This window comes from Aethalodelphis obliquidens, unplaced genomic scaffold (genome assembly GCF_003676395.1).
Source record: "Aethalodelphis obliquidens isolate GAN/ISIS:26980383/991018 unplaced genomic scaffold, ASM367639v1 scaffold1, whole genome shotgun sequence".
NCBI classification, from domain to species: Eukaryota; Metazoa; Chordata; class Mammalia; order Artiodactyla; family Delphinidae; genus Aethalodelphis; species Aethalodelphis obliquidens.
In genome coordinates this window covers 69,549,826-69,568,612 of record NW_020837945.1, presented here as the reverse complement: position 1 = coordinate 69,568,612, position 18,787 = coordinate 69,549,826, and the positions used below count along the sequence as shown (strand labels likewise).

At 47.6% G+C, this 18,787-nt stretch overlaps 1 protein-coding gene across 7 annotated transcripts in view; it reads right to left on the bottom strand.

Moving 5' to 3' along the window:
* Positions 1-18,787, bottom strand: part of KALRN (kalirin RhoGEF kinase) — a 637,474-nt gene that overhangs the window by 397,140 nt on the left and 221,547 nt on the right. The window lies entirely within an intron of this gene.

The following is an 18,787-nucleotide window of genomic DNA, read 5'->3' as shown; positions in this document are numbered from 1 at the left end:
GCAAAGAACAGAGGCTTCAAATCAGGAGACTTGGGTTCTAGTGCAGATCTGCTTTGTAAACTTTGACAAGTTAGGTTAATGGTCTAAATCTCAGTTTCCTTACCTTGAAATGGGGATAAAAATTTATACTATTTCAACCTTAGCATAATAGTGAGATTCAAATAAGACAATAGTTTCATGCTTCGGTAAGTGCTATATACCAGGTAGATTTTTAAATCTACATAGTGAGCATATTCTATTGCACATAGTTCCCTAATGTTTTGTTTTAGAGCACAAAACAGACGAAAGGTGTGGATTTAAAACTGCACTGTGCTCATTTTGCAAAATCACCATGGGCTCATGGAAATCCCATCTGCAGCTCGTACGCAAACATCCACAGCCCATCCCTCCCGGACATGCACTCCCAGTGCCACCGCAGGGCACTGCACAGACCAGGGATACCCATGCACCCTCCCACTGCCCCCACCCTGACACACACTCAGGGCCCTGTGGTGCCTTTGCCCACACAGGACTCAGAGCCCCGTACACTCTCTCAGGGTCATGCCTGAGGGCACTGTCCCCTCCTGCCCTGCCCTCCCTGTGTAGCCTAACCAGGGATCTCACCCGCTCCTGTCTTGCTTCCAAACTCCCCCTTCCCCATCCTCTCTGCCACTCCCCAACCCTTTCACTATTAGAGATTCAATCCCTTTGGCTCTTAACAGTTTTTTTACTTAGGAGAGACTCCTACTAAAATGTATTATTCCTGCAACCCCTCCTGGAATTAATTTATCCAGGATACAGAAACAGCCTATTAAGAAAGCAAGGCACTTTGTGAGCACGACCCAGGGATGAGATCCTAGAATGGGGTGGCAGAGGAGCCCTACACCCAGAGAGAGAGGGCCTAAAGTGAGAAGTGGGTGGGAATTAAGGGCAAATTTCCCCACCTGACAACTCTGGCTGACCCCGGGCACATGTCCTCAGGCAAACAGGGCAACACACAGACCCCATGTGTGTGTTCTGGCCTACGACCCTTAAGACCCTTCAACTTTGTTTTCAATTATCCACTAACCTAGGATTGAGCTTTCCTGCTTTTCCAAAGCGGGGTAGAGAAAGAAAAAATAAAGGAACACAAAATTTGGATCTAGTTTCTAGGTTCCTAGAATTCCTTACAGAAGGGAGTTTGACATCTCTCCTCTTCTGTCTCCTGCAAGGCCTGCAGGCCATAGGGAGTCCGAGGTTCTGGGAGGCCGTCCTTACACTGGTGTCTATAGACAGGGGAGGTGGTTGGGACTTGTGCCTGATAGACAGTTAATAAATATCTACTGAGGGAGAGAAGGTGTCCCGGGCCCTGCCTGTTTTCTTTTAGGCTTTTGCAATGTCAGCTGGCATTCTTGTATATATGGTATAAGAGAGAAGCCATTTTTATCTTTCACCATAAATCCAGCTGCTCTCAGAGGATGGCTCAGACTGGTTACCGGGAGACCCCAGCACTGTGGCCTCAGGAATCAGCCAGGGCACCAAACAATTTTACCGGCCAGGCTGTGTCTCTGACCTGCAGACATTCTATCGATCCCCTAGCATATTTCTTACACACTCCATGCCCAAATTCCCTAATTCCCAGATCTCAGATCTAACATCCTAACAGGCTGCTCACATCTAGAACTGCCCCAGTTTCTCTATAAAACAGGCAAATGTCCCTATTTGCTCCCACTGTGAGCAAGGAAATAACAGAACCTTTTCCCCTTCTGCATATGCTAATCTGAACTTCAGTTAACACCCCAGTTCTGTTTCCCTGGAAACAGAGAAAGCTAGTATGTGCCAACATGTTACTAAGTCATGCTGCCAGTGGTAAAAACACCCCCGATTGGTAAACTGTATCTGGATTAGAAGGACTATCAATAAACTATAAATAACTGATGGGGACAGCGTTCCTTGATCTTCCCTGAAGGGGGTGACTCTTGTGACTGGTGTGTCCATTGCAGGAACACTGGAAGCTGTACCAGCAGAGGATACTGGCTTCTGTGGGGCATGGGTTGTTGAGCCATGGGAGCTTCTGCCGCTGCCCACCATGGATCTTGTCTCCTTGCCCCTGAGCTGGATTGTTGCAAGGACTGTCCTGCTGGGAAACCACAGCTTCCATCTTATACTGTCCTGACTGGATCAGCACCAAGGGTGGCCCATAGCAGTCTTTCAGTCTGAATGCTTAGTAGAACCTAAGAAGACTCCTTGGTAGGTGTGGCATCCATATTGCAGAGTCAAACTCTGTGTATATAGTCTCTCCTTGTCTTCCATTTCTCCATTCTCCTTTCTCGTTTTCACCTTCTCTCAGTAACAGCAGTAACGATAATGGTGACAACAATAATAATAGCAACTAACATTTGCTGAATGCTCACTCTGTGCCAGGCACTATTCTAAGCATTTAACATATTGAACTCACTTCATCCTCTCAACAACCTCCTAATTACCTCCCCAACGTTAACCCCCAATATTATCATCTCCATTTTACAGACTGAGAAACTAAGGCACGGAGAGGCCCAAAGCCACAAAGCTAATAAGCGGCAGAGCTGAGATTCAAACCCAGGAGGCCTAGTTCCAGCGCTGATGCTCTTAACCCTGCGGCTCCACCTTCCAAAATGCTCAGAGTTTCATTCTGTCAACCCTTCCCATCAGCAGCAAACTTTCAGAAGTGCATTCTGCCCGCCCCTGCTGTTTTTGTTTTCCCTCCATCCACTTCCTCTTTAACTCCTCGTAACACCTTCTACCTTTACTGCTTTCCTAAGTCTGCACCCACAGTGAAAAATAATTGCCTCCTTTCTGAGGTCTTGACCCTTCCCTCGGTCTCTCATCAGAATCTGATGCACTCCCTTCTGAAACTCAGCCGTCTCTGGCCTTCTACACCAGGTCATTTTCAGGGGCAGGCCATCCGGCTGCAGACGTGATGAGCATCCCCCTCCTGCTTTCACAAGTCGCTACTGAACACTAAATTCTCCAAGGAGAACCAGTGCTTTCACCCACTCACACTCTCTTCCTTGACATACCATGTCCAGTCTCAGCACAACAAAAACAATAGGAACGCTCTAATTTCAAAAGCTCACCAATCCTTCAGTTCCACACTGATTTGTTAAACTTGCCTCCCACTTCTCTGGCTGCCCCTTCATGGCTTTCTTTCCTGTCCCTCACACCCTTACAGGGACAGTCAACCCTTAGCCCTCAGCCCCTCTGCCTTTTATTCGTCAGCTCTGTCCATTTGAAAATCCATCTAGGCTCACAATTTCAACCACACAGATAGTATTTCCTGTTTCACGTGCCAGGCCCTGTGCTAAGTACCTCCACAGACTATCTCATTAGCCTTTATAATAATGCAGAAAAAGGGTATTGTTAATTCAGCTTTCAACGTAGTGAAAACTCAGTACAAAGAGCTGAAGTAAATTGCCCGAGATCACTTCAGCCTGTAAGTGATGAAGATAAATTTAGAATCTAGTGTCCATCTGAACCTAATTTCCTCTGCTCCAGGGTGTTCTCTAACCTTAACTTCCCCAATAACTGACAAGAATAAATACGTGCCTGGCTCTGCACAGTGAGATTTACACATGTTATCTTAAGGCCCATAGCAGCCCTAGGAGATAGTAGAGAGCATCATCACCACCTTTGTCTAGTTGAAGAAACAGATTCAGAGAGATCAAATAACTTGGTCAAGGTCACACAGTCAGGGTGCATATTAAAGACTCAAATCTAAGTCTATATGACTCCAAAGTCCATGCTTTTTTTTTTTTTTAAACATCTTTATTGGGGTATAATTGCTTTACAATGGTGTGTTAGTTTCTGGTTTATAACAAAGTGAATCAGTTATATATATACATATGTTCCCATATCTCTTCCCTCTTGCGTCTCCCTCCCTCGCACCCTCCCTATCCCACCCCTCCAGGCGGTCACAAAGCACCAAGCTGGTCTCCCTGTGCCATGCGGCTGCTTCCCACTAGCTATCTACCTTACGTTTGGTAGTGTATATATGTCCATGCCTCACCAAAATCCATGCTTTTAAACCACTATCAAATTGTCTCCCAAATGCACACCTAAATTGCAGATTATTCCTAGTCACATGGTGCCCATGGATTCAATGTGAATATCCCCTTGCTGTTCCAGTAGCATCTAAAACTACTCTGCCTGTTCTATGAAAACCCTTACCTTCTCTTGACACCCCACGTCTTTACCCCGCCCCCCCCCCGCGCATTTGTTCTCTTTCCTCAGATCACTCTGAAATATACGCGTCACTTTCCACTGCTACTGCTACTCACCACTCAGCCCCTCCTGCCAAGATTACTGCAATTACTCCCTTACTGATCTCACTGAGTCTGTTTTATTCCTTATACCCAGCAATCTGCCCCCACCAGGTTCACTGCTCTAATACACTGCTTTCACCCTGTCATTCCCTCAGTCCAAAAAAAAAAAAAAAAACCCACAAAATTATTGTTGCTATCTATTATCCATATTGCAAAATCCAATCTCCTTACTCTGGCATTCAAGGTGCCTCCCCTCCACCTTCAATTGGTCCACATCTGCCTTTCCCCCTATTCTTTTACACCCCTGTCCTACACCAAGCATCCTTTCCTGTCATATTCTATTCACTTCCATGCAAATACTCCACACCATGCTCATTGCCACCCCATGTTTGTGTTGACATCTTTCCTTCCATGAAATACTCCATATCCAAATTATTTCTACCCTTCAAAACACAACTGAAGTCTCACTTCCTCCAGATGTCTTCTTTGAGCAACTGAGTCCACACTGATTTCTCTTTCCTCCAAACTCACTGCTCAAGTATCTACCACAATAGTTCACAAACCTAGCCTTCATTCAGAACTACCTAAAGCGTTTTCTTAAAAAAATATAGCTTCCTAGGCCCTACCCTTGAGATTCTGATTCAGTAGGAGTCCTGCAGGTAATTCTAATGCACTTTCATTTTTATTTAAACAGTTCATGTGGACTTACAGCCTGTTCTTAATGGGGTAGCTGGTATCGAACTTAACTCTACCACGTGTAAACTAGTTAAAAGCATTGGTCAACAACCAACATAGACCAATGATCCTTGAAGGAAGGGAAACATACAATGTAAGCCCCATATCCACCTTGGCTTTCTCCCTGAGGGTATTTTCCAAACTGTGGAGCCCAGAAACAGGAGCTGGGCGGAGAGCAGCAGTCTTCATGGGTATAAAACACCAGGGATTAGACTTCAGGGCTGGTAAGGTGGTTGCAATTACAGTGATAGGAAGTAAGAGAGAGGGAGCTAAGAAAAGGAGCCCTAAAAATCTTCACCGCAATTTCCTTCAGGTCCTCGGCCAAATCCTAAGCTGTGCATAGGCAAGGTGAGACTCCAGGTCTAGTGGAGAACAGCTGTGGGAGGTGGAGAGCTGAACAGAAACGTCAGAGGCTACACAGTGCTGAGGAAATGTTAGGAGTTCTAAATCAAACAGTGTAAAGAGACTTTGGTGAACACTCTGGACACTCAGTTGGGACCCCGGAAAGACCAGACTGTAAGAGTAAGACCCATATCCTAAGAATAAGGGCTATACCCTAGGATTAAAGAAAAGATGGAAGTAGATGTGTCATAGCAAAGCCTAAACCAAGGCTCAACAGGATCACGATCTGCAGTTTAACTGCAGCCCAGAACAAAACTCAACAATAGTTAGAGAAGGATAACCTAATCAGGAGTCTGTACAGTACATCACCTATAATAGCCAGTAAATTATGCAACATATGAAGCAGAGAAAAGTGACTAAGAATAAAAAAAATTAAACAGTCAATAGAAACAGATCCAGAGATGATCAGGCTATAATTTGCAGGCAAAACTTTCAAAAGAATCATGATTAACATCTTAAAGAAAATAGGAGGGAAAGGGACAAAATGGATTAAAAGATGGAACACGGCAACAGAGTCCAGTGTTCTGTTTCTTGTAGCCAAAAGAATTCTGATATAAATAGTCACATGCCCATGATGCTCAGTACAATATTTTATTCACTTACTGAACGCCCACTGTATTCCAGACATTGGATTAGAGACTGATGATAAAAGATCAAGGTCAGAGTCTAGTGAGGGAGACAAATGTATTCAACAGTCTGTCAACTTTAAGTGTGACAAGTACTATGAACCGTTGTAAAGCAACTATACTCCAATAAAGATGTTAAAAAAAAAAAAGTGTATATGATGGGCTGATAGCAGATAAAGACCTGCTTCAACTTGTTAGAGGTAGAGACGGGGAGAAGCACGATGACTCCCAGAAGGTCACAACAGCTGAATAATACTTGAAAGACAACAGGATTTAGTCAGGTGAAAAAGGTGTAGACGGGAAGGGCATCTGAATGAGAGGAAACAGCTTGAAAAACAGCATGGGATGTGAGCAGGTACCAAGAGCTCTAGAGCAGGATGTGAGAGGGAGTGAGAAGGGATGATGAAGGCAGGGAGGGGCCTAGGTTGAAAGGCAAAGGTCGAAAGGCAGAACTGGGCCTTTATTCAGTGGTAGTGAGGAAACACTGAAGGAAAGCCATAAGGTCAAATTAGCCTTTAACCCTGAACTGGGTGTCTACACTGAGGCCCCCAGATACAGTCATTTATCTCATTGTGAAGAGGAGTCCAAGTCAGCCCTGATCTCACAAAATAAAATCAACTAGCACATTATAGGCTTCTTACCAACTGAGGGTTCTTGCCTTCCCACCCCACTCCCTCCGCCCTTCTCTTCCCCCTCTCCTCCTTTTTCTTAAAAACCCTTCAGTGTCTGGGTCAAAGAAGATAAATACAAAGGAGGAGATAGAGATAACATATGGAGGTGCCCAGCACAACGCATGACACGTGGTAGACGCTGAATACACGCTAGCTCCTTCCCACTTCCCCTGGATTCAGACAGGATAAGCCGGCAGTCACAAAAAGAAGCTGCTTTTGGATTAGAGAAACTCGGGCTGCAACTCTTCACGCTCAAATCACACACTGTCCTTGAAAACGAGCAGACTCCTGTTAGGCCTCAAAAGGCCACTGTCCTCGGGCTTGCCCTCCTCGTGCTGAGTGTTGCAATGAAAAGTCTCACCAAGCCTATTCAGACTTTGAATAATGTTTTTTCTTTTTCTTTGCATTCGATTTCCAGTCTGCTTGCTTGGATGGACTAAATTTCCTGCAGCCCTGGCAACACACACGCTACCCCACTGTGGGGAAGGAATGGTCATCCAGGAGCCAGCGAGTCAAGCAGACGAGAAACAGAACCAACCAAGCCAGGAGTCAGCCCAGGCAGCCCGGGGATATTGACTCTGAGTGGCCGAATTCCTTCCATCTGAACCGCAGATGATGATAAAATAGTTTCAGGAACAGCATGAGGGAATGTTCACTCACTTCCCAAAATGTAAAATTGAAGAGGTCAAACCTGATTTAATTCAAACTGAGAAAACAGTGCCCAACTTTAACCCAGAGCTACATTTAGGCATAAACTGAGCTCTGGCCCTTGTAAACTGAGCTCTGGCCCTTGGCAAGTTAATTTAGAGGAGCTAATGCTTGTTCCTGGCCTACAAGATACACTCAATAAATAGTAACTATTATTGTTACTGCAAAAATGGAGTGTCTGTCGGATGTTCTCACCCAGTCCTCCCACGCACCCTAAAATCAGCTGTGGCAATTACTTGCACATCTGGGGAAAAAAATTCCACATGGGCTAAGGAGGAGGTGGCCTTCCCTTCAGGAGTCCCTCTCTGAGAGGAGGGGCAGGTGCTATGCTGGAAGGGGTCTGTGCTAGGGGGGCTTGACCTTGAGCTGAGGAAGAGAGCCAGCAGTCCCCTTTTCCCTTCTCCCCTCTTCCTGCAGCAGTTTCAACAATGGGGCTCAGACAGGTGGGGGACCACGAGGGAGCCAGGCTCAGGCACGTCCAGGAAGAGTTGCTCAGTAGTGCTTCCAGCTTCCAGACCACACCTGGTGGAGCGTACCCCACAGGAGCTCAGGAAAGACTTAGGAATGAAGAGCCCAATCTTCAAAACCCTCAGTTTCTCTAACAATCTTCTTCAGAGGACTGAGGTAAATGCCTGTGCTTAGATAGAGTCACTGTCCCTAAGAGTAGGGCAGAAACACAATAAACAGATAAATCTTGGTACTGTTTATGGTAACCTTCATCACCACTTCTCTGACTTTTCTGTGCCTTAAGATAAAATTAACATTTGAATTTAGTCTTTCATGCTTCTTCCAAAGTGTTGTTGGGCTTTCTTTCCACCTCTGTCCTGGGGTCATCATCCTAACACGAAGGCCTTGTGGTTCCCTTAGCTCTCCGCCTTGATGTCCAGTTGGTCACCTGGTCCCATTTTCTTTCGTTCAGACTATCTCCAGGGTTTGCCCCTCTCCTTTCCATTCCCACTGTCACCTCATCTGCCCACACTTGGATTAGTATAAAAGGGCCAGAACTGGTTTCCCTGCCTCCAGATCTCTCTCTCCATTGCAAGATGAAACTTGCTAACACCTCAGTTTTGAAGCAAGAGCACTGGAGTAACGTCTCTTGAAACGACTCAACAGTAGGTGGTGCTCTTGTGCCAGCCCAGAGCACTCACAAAACTTCTGTTCCATCAGGCAGCCTAATGAGTACAGACTGTGCCACGGTCCACTCTTTATTTGGCACTGACTATGCGCCTCTGGGGAACACAGTTATCTAAGACGCTGGCCCTGACCTCCAGGAATATGCAATATAATTGGGTTGGAACAGGGCCAGTTTGAGGGGGATGGATAAAGACCGTGCATGGACAGAAGCCTGTAGGACAGAAAGACCACCTCCAGCAGGGAAGAGTGGGGAGAGTAGCTGGACCTTCAGCTAGGGTAGGGTTTCTTTCTTTCTTTTTCTTTCTATTTATTTATTTATACTGTAGATTCTCATTAGTTATCTATTTTATACATAGTATCAATAGTGTATATATGTCAATCCCAATCTCCCAATTCATCCTGCGCCCCCCCTTGGTATCCATACGTATGTTCTCTATGTCTGTGTCTATTTCTGCTTTGTAAATAACATAGTCTACACCAATTTTTTCAGATTCCACATATATGTGTTAACATACAATATTTGTTTTTCCCTTTCCTTCTTTCTTTCCTTCTTTCCTTCCTTCCTTCTTTCTTTCTTTCTTTCTTTTTGGCTGCATTGGGTCTTCGTTGCTGAGCACAGGCTTTCTCTAGCTGTGGCAAGCAGGGTCTACTCTTCCTTGTGGTGCGCAGGCTTCTCATTGCGGTGGTTTCTGTTGTTGCAGAGCATGGGCTCTAGGTGCGCAGGCTTCAGTAGTTGCAGCAGGCAGGCTCAGTAGTTGTGGCGCATGGACTTAGTTGCTCCGCGGCATGTGGGATCTTCCCGGACCAGGGATCGAACCTGTGTCCCCTGCATTGGCAGGTGGATTCTTAACCACTGCGCCACCAGGGAAGTCCCTGTTCTTCTCTTTCTAACTTACTTCATTCTGTATGATGGTCTCTAGGTCCATCTAGGGTAGGGTTTCAGTAGGCAGATGGGAGGGAGGTCGGTGTAAACATAGGTGCGAGAAGATGAGCCTGTGCAAAGCACACAAGAGGATGTCCTGGGGTGGGGGCTGAATGCCCAAGTCCAGTCTCACTCTCCATTCTAGGTCCTTCTGGTTTGCACCTCCTTGGACACCTCGTGACAAGGGGTGCCCCAGGGAAATATTTAGGATAAGACAAGTGCCACTCTGAGGTGGGATCAGTCAGTCCACCTGTTCTGTGTGGAGGAAACCAACATCCTTTTTTCTTTATACCAAGAAAGGGCAAGAATCCAGCTTTCCTCTGGTCCCTGGTTACTCAGGGAGAGGTGTGACTAGATTTCTGACCCCTTCCTGTGACTCCAGGTAATCGACATGGCATGGACATCACCCTCCTACACTCCTCCCCATGCAGCCTGAGCTCCAGCCATACTAGCCAGTAGATGTTTCCAGAACCCACCCTATACCCCTGAGGCTGCCATGCCTTTGTTCATCTTCTTCCCTGCACCCCAACCTGGCCTGAAGTTTTCCCCTTCTGTGGTTCCCACAGCAGTGATAGGTTCTTTGGCCAACTTTCCCCATGTAGCAGCTGTCTGTCAGTGCCCGCCCCTCCACTGCTCCAGTGTGGCAAGGCCCGACTCCACCTCATCTTCCAACTGCCCGTTCCCAGTACAGTATCCGGCACTTATTTAATTGGCTTGTCTTCAGCAAGTGTTCTAAGATCATGCCAAGGGCACTCGCTTCTAATTTCCTTTTCCTTCTACTAGTTTCTCCAGGCACCAGGGCCCTATCTCACCTCCCTGCTCTGCTGCCACATACTGCCCACTGTCTGCTCCAGTACCCTTGCTGTGGACGACCCTGTACTCTCCGCCCTTCCTCCCAGGCCCTGCAACAAAAGCCTCCCCACGCCTCTCTTCCACTCCGGATCCCTTCTATCTACATGGCCCAGCTCTAGCTGGTCTCTACAAACCTACCATCTGCTGAGCACCTACCGGCTCCCGGCATACTAGATGCTTTGTACACATCTTCTATAACCCATACGAGAATCCTAAGGCATGTATTAAAATCTACATTTTACAGCTAAAGAAACTGCTCAGAGAGGGTGAACTGGCCACAGAGAGTTAATCAGCTAGCGAGTGCCTATGGTGGGATTCAAACCCAAGTGTCTGTGATTGTAGAGGCAGTGCTCTTTCTAGAAGCCTTGGCTGGGTCTTCTGGCCTGTGCTCTCTGTCCTCAGTGGGAAGCCTGAGCCACACAAGGAACCAGCCAAGGAAGGAAGCAGGACCAGAAAAGGGAAGCAAAGCAAGCAGTTCTGACAGTGGATGCACCCTAGAAGGCTGGGGTGACACAGGCTGGAGGAGCTCAAGGGCGCGGAGAAGAGGGTCCCAGACGGGAGAGGAAGCGGAAGAGGTGCAGCAGGGAGGACAGAAGGTGAAGAGAAGGAGGGAAAGGGGGTTCTTCAAAGTAAAATGCCTGGGAAGAAATCTTGAAAAATTTCCCTACCCAAAACAGAGATGCATTTTGTTTTTCACTTTATAAATTGTACCTGAACGTCTTTCAATTCTTCAAAAAGGGTGCTTAAGACATTTCTCCCACTTCCCCTACTGGGGCAGAGCTGACATGTTTTGTTTTTTCTTCGACCACCTCCCCACTCTCTCCCCCGCCACACTAGACTCCCAACACTAATCCCTGCCCAGCAAGAAATAAAGACCTTGATATCCAACCGGGTTCTAACCACTGCAGTGGTTACTATTTCTTAGCCATCTTTTTCTTACAAGGATCGGGAATCACATCAATGCTGAACCTGATTTTCCTTACACTCGCCCACATTATTCCCCCATCCAGTGCTTGGGTTGGGTGCAGGTCAGCACCTAGCAGAGGACCTGACATAGAGCAGACGCTCAATGTCTGTGGACAAAGGAATGAATCAATGAATGTTTCTCTGTCACTTCTCCCTGTGCCTCATACAACTTCTCTGATCAGGATCCTTCTTTCCTAGCTCACTTAAGTTGCTGCAGACAGAATCAGGGTGACAACCTGGATTCTGGAAAGTACTGTAAACATAGTGTCCGTGTTCTCGGTTCCAAAGGGTCACTATGGGGTGCATAGTGCTATGGGGTCCACGCATAAGTAGAAGCCACCTAACGACAATTCAGGCCCCTTCCGGCCCTCGTAAGGGACCTGGGAGGGAGCCAAGGCTGCCGTGCCCAGCGTTCCTGCAACTCCTTGCTCCGCTCTGCTCTCCACACCCACTTCTCATGCAGGCCTGGCGACTGCAGCAGACACGGGGGCTCAACACGCAGCAGAGGGAAGGAAGGAGAGGGAGAAAGGATGTAAGGAGGAGAAAAACAGCTTCGGGAAAAAACACGCACACATGCAGCCTGCAGAACATTGTGACTTGGATTATTTTTGGAATCTAATGTTTCTAATGTTCAAGGGGAGGAAATGAGAAAAAGCAAGTAGAGATTCCCAGGACCGGCAGGCTGGAAATAATACAGGACACTGTGTCCTCTGTTGGGCGGGACACAGACACACTTCCTCGCCCTGAGCCCAGTCAGCAGGGGGGTGGCGGGCAGTGGTTTAGGCCTCAGTAGGAGGAGGGACGCAGGAGCAAGGGGTACCGGGAGCCCTTCTCCAAAAACAGCAGGAAATTACAAACCACTCAGTAGTCCTTGCCCCGAAGGTCGTAGTTCTTGGAAGCCTCCCTCCCTACACCGAGGGCTCAGGAAAAGGAATCACAGAGACTTGTCAGCACGCCCCCGAGAGGCCCAAAGTGTTTGCCCTCTTACCACAGCGTCAGTAAGGACACAGGTCAGGTGACCACTAGCCTCCACTCCACCCCAGCCCCTCTGGCCGCCGCCTCCCAGGTCACTGGCATACGTACCCTTTCTCCTGCAGGGCCGGGGTAAGGTAAGGCTGTGTGCGTGCGTGTGTGTGTGTGCGTGTGCGTGTGCGTGTGTGTGTGTGTGTGTGTGTGTGTTGTGGGAGGGGAAGGAGCCCCAGCCTCAGAGCAGAGGGCCCACCTTTCCACTGCCTACCTGGCTCTATCCCAGGCACGCCTCCCAACCTCACCAAATCTCAGCTTTCCCATGTAAAATGATGCTCACATTCACGCCCTGCACAAAGTGGACGGGAGACCAAACGAGGAACCACTGACTGGGTGACTCTGGGTGGGTCTCTGTTCTGGGTCAAAGTTTTCTACGTAAAAGGAAGGGCTAGACCAGAAAATCTCTAAGGTCAGGGGTGTGAGAACGCTTTAAACACTGACATTCCAAAAACGATTTCGTATTATAACGACTACAATGGTGCTTCAGCTTGACAAATGACACCGCTGGCTCGAGGGGCCTGCGGCTTGGAGAGGGGGCCGAGAGAAGAGGCAGTGGGCCAAGTGCGGGGCAGGGAGGAGGGCAGTGCACTCCCTTCACACGGCCCCGCTGGTTCTTGTCACCCCAGGCAGAAGGAGACTTAGGGTCCTGCTTTGGGCCCTGGGGAGTGATCAGAGGTGTTTATACCTCAGAGGGAAAGGGCAGGAAACAACAGTGGATACTCTGCCCAGTGACGGGGCATCCTGGCGATGTCCTAAATTGCTCATACTGTTAACAGGACACACACAGCAAACACAATAAGCACGTAACAGTGCAGGGCCCTGCTGCCTACCATGATGCTCTTCACCCCGTGGGCCCCATATTCATATTTTCTCAGGGTGACTAACATGAAAGTAACATTATTTTGTTCGCACAGACCTCCAAGGATATCGAAATGCACAGACATATTTCTTGGATGGACTGTAGGAGTGCTTCTGGCCTCAAGCTTGTAAGAGAATAAGACAAATATGTTCTTTGCTATAACGCACAGCAGGAGGTGAAAAGTGTCTTAGATGTAGCAGGTGATCACATCCCCCTGGGGAGAACTGCTTTCCTCTGTGGCTGCTTCAAGGACAGACACCGTTTTTCCAGAGAACTTTCCATGTGGCGGCTCTCCCAATCCTGACCCATCAGATATGATCCCAGTTTGACCTGCGTGCTCCTGTCTTTTGCCTCACCCAGGGGCACCACACAATCTAGTGATCTTGGGAGACCCCATGAACCGACATCGTAATTGCCAACTTCTGTCAAAACTCGATTCTTAACTTTATTCCATTAGGGATCACTGAAAATTATTTGGAGCAAGTTCATTTGGAAGGTAGCATGGATCACGCTCTGCGAGGTCTCAGCGGGGGGTGCCAGATGACTGAGGAGTAAATCAGGACTGAAACAGCACAGGGAGCAGGAGGGGAAGCCAAGGTCTAGGGAGCAGCGATGCTGGGCCAGGCAGGGGGCCAGCACCTCCACCCACATCATCCCATCTAATTCTCCTAACAACCCTGGGCAGCAGCTTGGGCTTTTTTTTTTTAAGCAGGAAAAGAACTCAACAGATTACGGTTCTATTTGCTGAGAAAAGTTTCTTATTTTCCATCATCCCCCAAGGCGACAACCCTGAAGAGAGAAGAGCCAACTGTAGATATACAGGGGAGAATGAATAGCAAAAAAGGCGAAAATTCCTCTAGAACTGTTCAGCTGTAAAGGGGCTGAGACACCATGGAGTGTGGCAAGTCTCCAAGGAGAGGGAGAGGCAGGCACATTTGGCTTGGGGGGATGGGGGTCTTTACCGAACTCCTCTGGGGATTCTGATACACCCCCTTACAAGCCTATTCTCGACCACCACCAAGCCCCCACCACCATGACCACACGCACACGCTGCCACCCCACCTCCCCCACTGAGACACATTTTCACAGACAGAGAGGATTGACATGAGAACAGTGCCCTGTGCAATCAGGAAAAAGTCGAAAGACACCGAGCTAGCCCAAACTCTGCCTCTTTGTTTTGTTGGGAACATAATTGGGGGTCAGAGGTTGAAGATGTGGCTGCAGTCTCCCAAGTGGTAAGCGGCACCCCAGGACACATCCGAACCCCCATTCACACAGCTCCATTTCAGCACGGACACGGCACCTGTAGGTGTGAACAGACTTTCACCATGCAAGGATGAATATGCAGGAAGACATTTAAAATTAGGTTCTCCACAAACGTATGGACACTAAGGGGGGAAAGCGGGGGACGGGGGGCGGGGGTGGTGGTGGTGGTGGTGGGATGAACTGGGAGATTGGGATTGACAGATATGCACTAATATGTATAAAACGGATAACTAATAAGAACCTGTGGTATAAAAAAATAATAAAACAAAATTAAAAAAATAAAATTAAAATAAAATTAGGTTCTCCAAAGGGAGCTTTCCCACAGGTGGCGTGGTGAGGACAGCCATCAAGGCCAGGGCCCTCTAAGCCAATGAGAGGTTCTCATCTGGGCAGGTACCTTGGTCACGGAGGAGGTGGGCACCTAGATAGCCTCCCAAGTGTGGTGCTAAAGATCTTGCCTTGTATGTGTCCCACATGAAACAAGCACAACATGCTGTATAAACTGACGATAAGCATAATTCCAATACTGGAGACCCACTGGACAGCTGTGTTCATTCTTTCACAGGGGCTTCTCTTACAGGAAGTGGGACTATACTCTCTCTTTCCAGAAGGGCTTTGGGCAAGATTAGAGGGACTCCCAGGTAAACACCACTACAGCCTCCTTTATTCAGAAGCGAAGTAGACAAATGTTCCTCCATCAGTTAAGTCTAGCTATGCCCCAGAGCCCTTCTAAGCACTTCTCCTTCCCTACAAAGACTGGAAGACTGTGGGCCTCCCCCAGTTAGAAGGCGGATGGTGCGGCAGCTTTGGTACTTTCTGATACTTATGATTGGCATTGGCACATAGATGGGCAGCAGGAGGTCACAACGGCCGGCATCAGGATGACAAGGCTGGGTTTCCTTCAGTGCATGGGAGGTAAACTTTTACATCTCAAGGTCTCTTCCAGTTCTACCATCCTAAGATGTGCCCCAGGCACCCAGGAAGGGGGAGGAAACTAGGGAAGACCCTCCACTGAGCAGCACCCATCCTTTCCTTTTCCAAGGGGACATCTACAACGAGTCTACTTAATGATGCTTAACACCACAAACTGCCCCCTAATGGGAAAGAGGCCTCCCTTCTCTCCTGTAATGGGATGTGACTGCAGGGCAGACACCTTCATCACACAGGGTCCACTGCAGCATTGGGGGCAACTGGCTGTGAAATGGAGCTGCAAAGAGAGCCATAATCTGCGCCTGACTAATGAGGAGGGACTGGTCTGTGTTCTGTGAACACAGTGGAGGACAGGCCCATTAGTTACAGACCAGAGGGCAGAGGGCACAGGGCCCAGGGCCCAGGCAGCGGTGCACATCTTCCAACAAAGTGCATTGTGCGTTACTTGAATCACCTCTGAATTACCCAGCCCTCCCACAAATCGCTCATTAAGGCTTTCCTGTCATTCCTGAGCTGCAATATTCCCCTTCTCTGAAAACTCCCTAAGCACAGAGGCTGTGCCTAGGACAGCAAGTTGCACACAGCAGACATAAGTAATAATAAATAGGACTTGATGACAACATGCTGCTCCAAGACAGAAACTCTGGCTCACTCATCTTTATCCAAGTGCCTTGTTTTGGGCTCATGACAGCTGCTCAGCAGAAGTTTATTAAATGAATGGGTGGCCTGCTTTATGAATTAGCTGCAAAACAGCGTCCCTCATCCCTAAATGTTTAATTGGGAGAGAGAAAGGCTCCTTCCCCGCCACCCCCAAGATGAGGGATGCATGCATAGGGTCATTGCGGAGGTCAGGGGAAGGTGGGGAGGGGTTGTTTCACTTCCCAAGGCCAGCTGGTAAATGGGGAGCACTGACCATTATTTAAGGCCTGGGAAAGAAGCTGTCACCCACAGGGCCAGAGGGGAGACGCTGTGCCCACCCCTTTACAAAAATAGAAGCTGGGTGATCATCAGACTCCTCCAATTGCCAAGAGCTTCCCAGATCTGGAATTAAAGGCCTCCGACAAGCCTCCCACCAGAGAGGAGGCTAAGACGTGGCTCATGCAGGAACTATTTCCTCAGGCCCTTGTTTAGATGAGGATATGCACACACAACTCTTACCCAAGCCACCACCCTCCTCACCCCCTTTCCAAAACACCAAATAAGTCAAGGGCTGAGGCACTTAGCTCTGCAAAGATATTTTAAATTAATCTTGAAGCAATTTAAAAGGACTGTTTTCCTCCCCTGCCCCTCACCCAGCACATTTCTGTGGCAGCCGGGTCAAGCCTGAGCAGCATTTTCGCCACTGACTCAATACCGAAATATTCCTGGGCTGCCCTCTTCCCATCGGCCTTTTACTCCCTCTGTTTTGTTTTAGATATTCTCTCCCCCACCCCTCCCCCTCTACACATGCGCACGCACACACACACACACGTGCACAAACACGCATGCACATACACGTCTTTTTAAGGTATGAGCACAGGTCCTAGCTTACAGTCCATGCGCAGAATTCAGGGATCGTGGATTTGAACAGGGAAAAAATACGCCTTTATTTTAACTCACCTCTAACTAAAATAGAGCATCCTCTTCAATTATGAACAGAGGCAACAAACTTCATTAATGTTACCAATACTTGGGCCTCTGACATCAATAGAAACACACACATTCTCATATCATATCAGGGCTGTTTGTCCTGAAATGTCAGTTACGGTCATCACTACTTCAAAATTATGGTAGTTATAAGACTTCAAGTCCATCTTGTTGTTTAACATGTTCCTAAAGAAGTACATATGTTGCTATACTTAAAAATTTTAATAACTGTACTTCAAAAATTATTTTCCAAGCCTGTATGTTATTTTGTACATTTACAAATATTATTCTGAGAAGGGGTCCATAGGCTTCACCAGACCAAAGGGGTCCAGAGCACAGAAAGGTTAAGGGCCCCTGCTGTCGTATGAGAGTTAGAAGATGGGATCTGAGATTTTCCCTAGAGTCATCATGGGCCAGGGGACTCAGGGGCTAACCAGCAGCATTCAGTGGTAGCGTGAGGCAGACCCCAGGAGTGGTGGCATAGTAGGGTTATTGGATAAGAGCTTGGGTGGGCTTTGGAGACAGACAAAATACTGGCTCTGTCCAACTGGCAGTGTGATCTTGGGCAAGTTGTTTCATCTCTCTGAGTTTCCATTTCCTCCACTGTGAATTAGGAATAATAATATACCATACAATTCTCACGAGCATGAATTGAGAGGATATATGTGTGGCAACAACTACTGCTTGGCTGGCTGGCACTTGGCTGACTCTAGGTCAGCCTTCCCTACCTTGGGGCTTCTGGGGCTAAGGTATGTTATGTTGTTTTGTTTTGTTTTGTTCTGGAGATGGGCACTGTCTGTGCCCTACGTTGGCTTCCCATTTCCTGAACTTGAAGGATGCAGTGAAGCGCCTCAAACTCAGACACATCTAGGCAGACCTAAGTCCCCTACCTCCTCTTCTGTCCCGGCTCACTGAAACAGGCACTCAGGCCAGGATGCAAAGCAGATCTCCTGCCGCAGAGCAGAAGAGACCTCAAGTGAAAAAGAAATGTTCCAACATTGGTCACAGGAGTCAAAGTACCTGCCTCTGGGTCTGCAGAGCAGCTGGCTCCTGACCTGGTGTCTCTCCTAACTTGGATATGAGATGGGGATTCTGTAGTCCAAGTGCCCGCAACCCCAAATCCAGGCCAGGCCAGGGTCAGACCCAGGCTGCCCGGCCACTGGACAAACAGCCCTCAGGAAGCCCAGAGGAAACCTTGCAGCTCCTAAAGTTGTGCAAAAACTCCTTTACATGCATGTCTCTTCCAAACTCTGGCTTAAATGATGTTCAAAAGTTCTGTTGTAGAAAGGGGCCATGCACTCTTTTAAAATTATACCTATTGATTTTCATGTGATTATAAATGATAAGAGATTGGAAAGCACAGAAAATTTATGCAGAGAGATTAAAATCAAGCATAAGCCTTGCCCCTAGAAATCAAAACTATTAATATTGTGGTGAATTTCCTTCCAGCTATACTTATGCTAGCACACTTACATAAACTGGGATCATAATTATATCATTTTATATCCCGATTTCATCACTTAAACTACCTAGAGACATTTTCAATATGGGCTCTTAAAAGACACAAAACCATTATATCAGACGCTGTCTGTAAAACTCACAGGTTACTGAGAGTCATGGTATTCCTACGAGTGGTATTGTGCATTTAAATGTGTTATTCTCAGAAAACTGGTAGGAGAGCCCCTTTCACTCTTCTTAAAGTGCATGTAACAGTAAACTCTCTTCTTTAGCTTGGAGAGCATCTAGAGAAGATACATTTGCATTCTCAGCAAAGAGGCACTGTATGGTATTTTCCTTTTTCACTT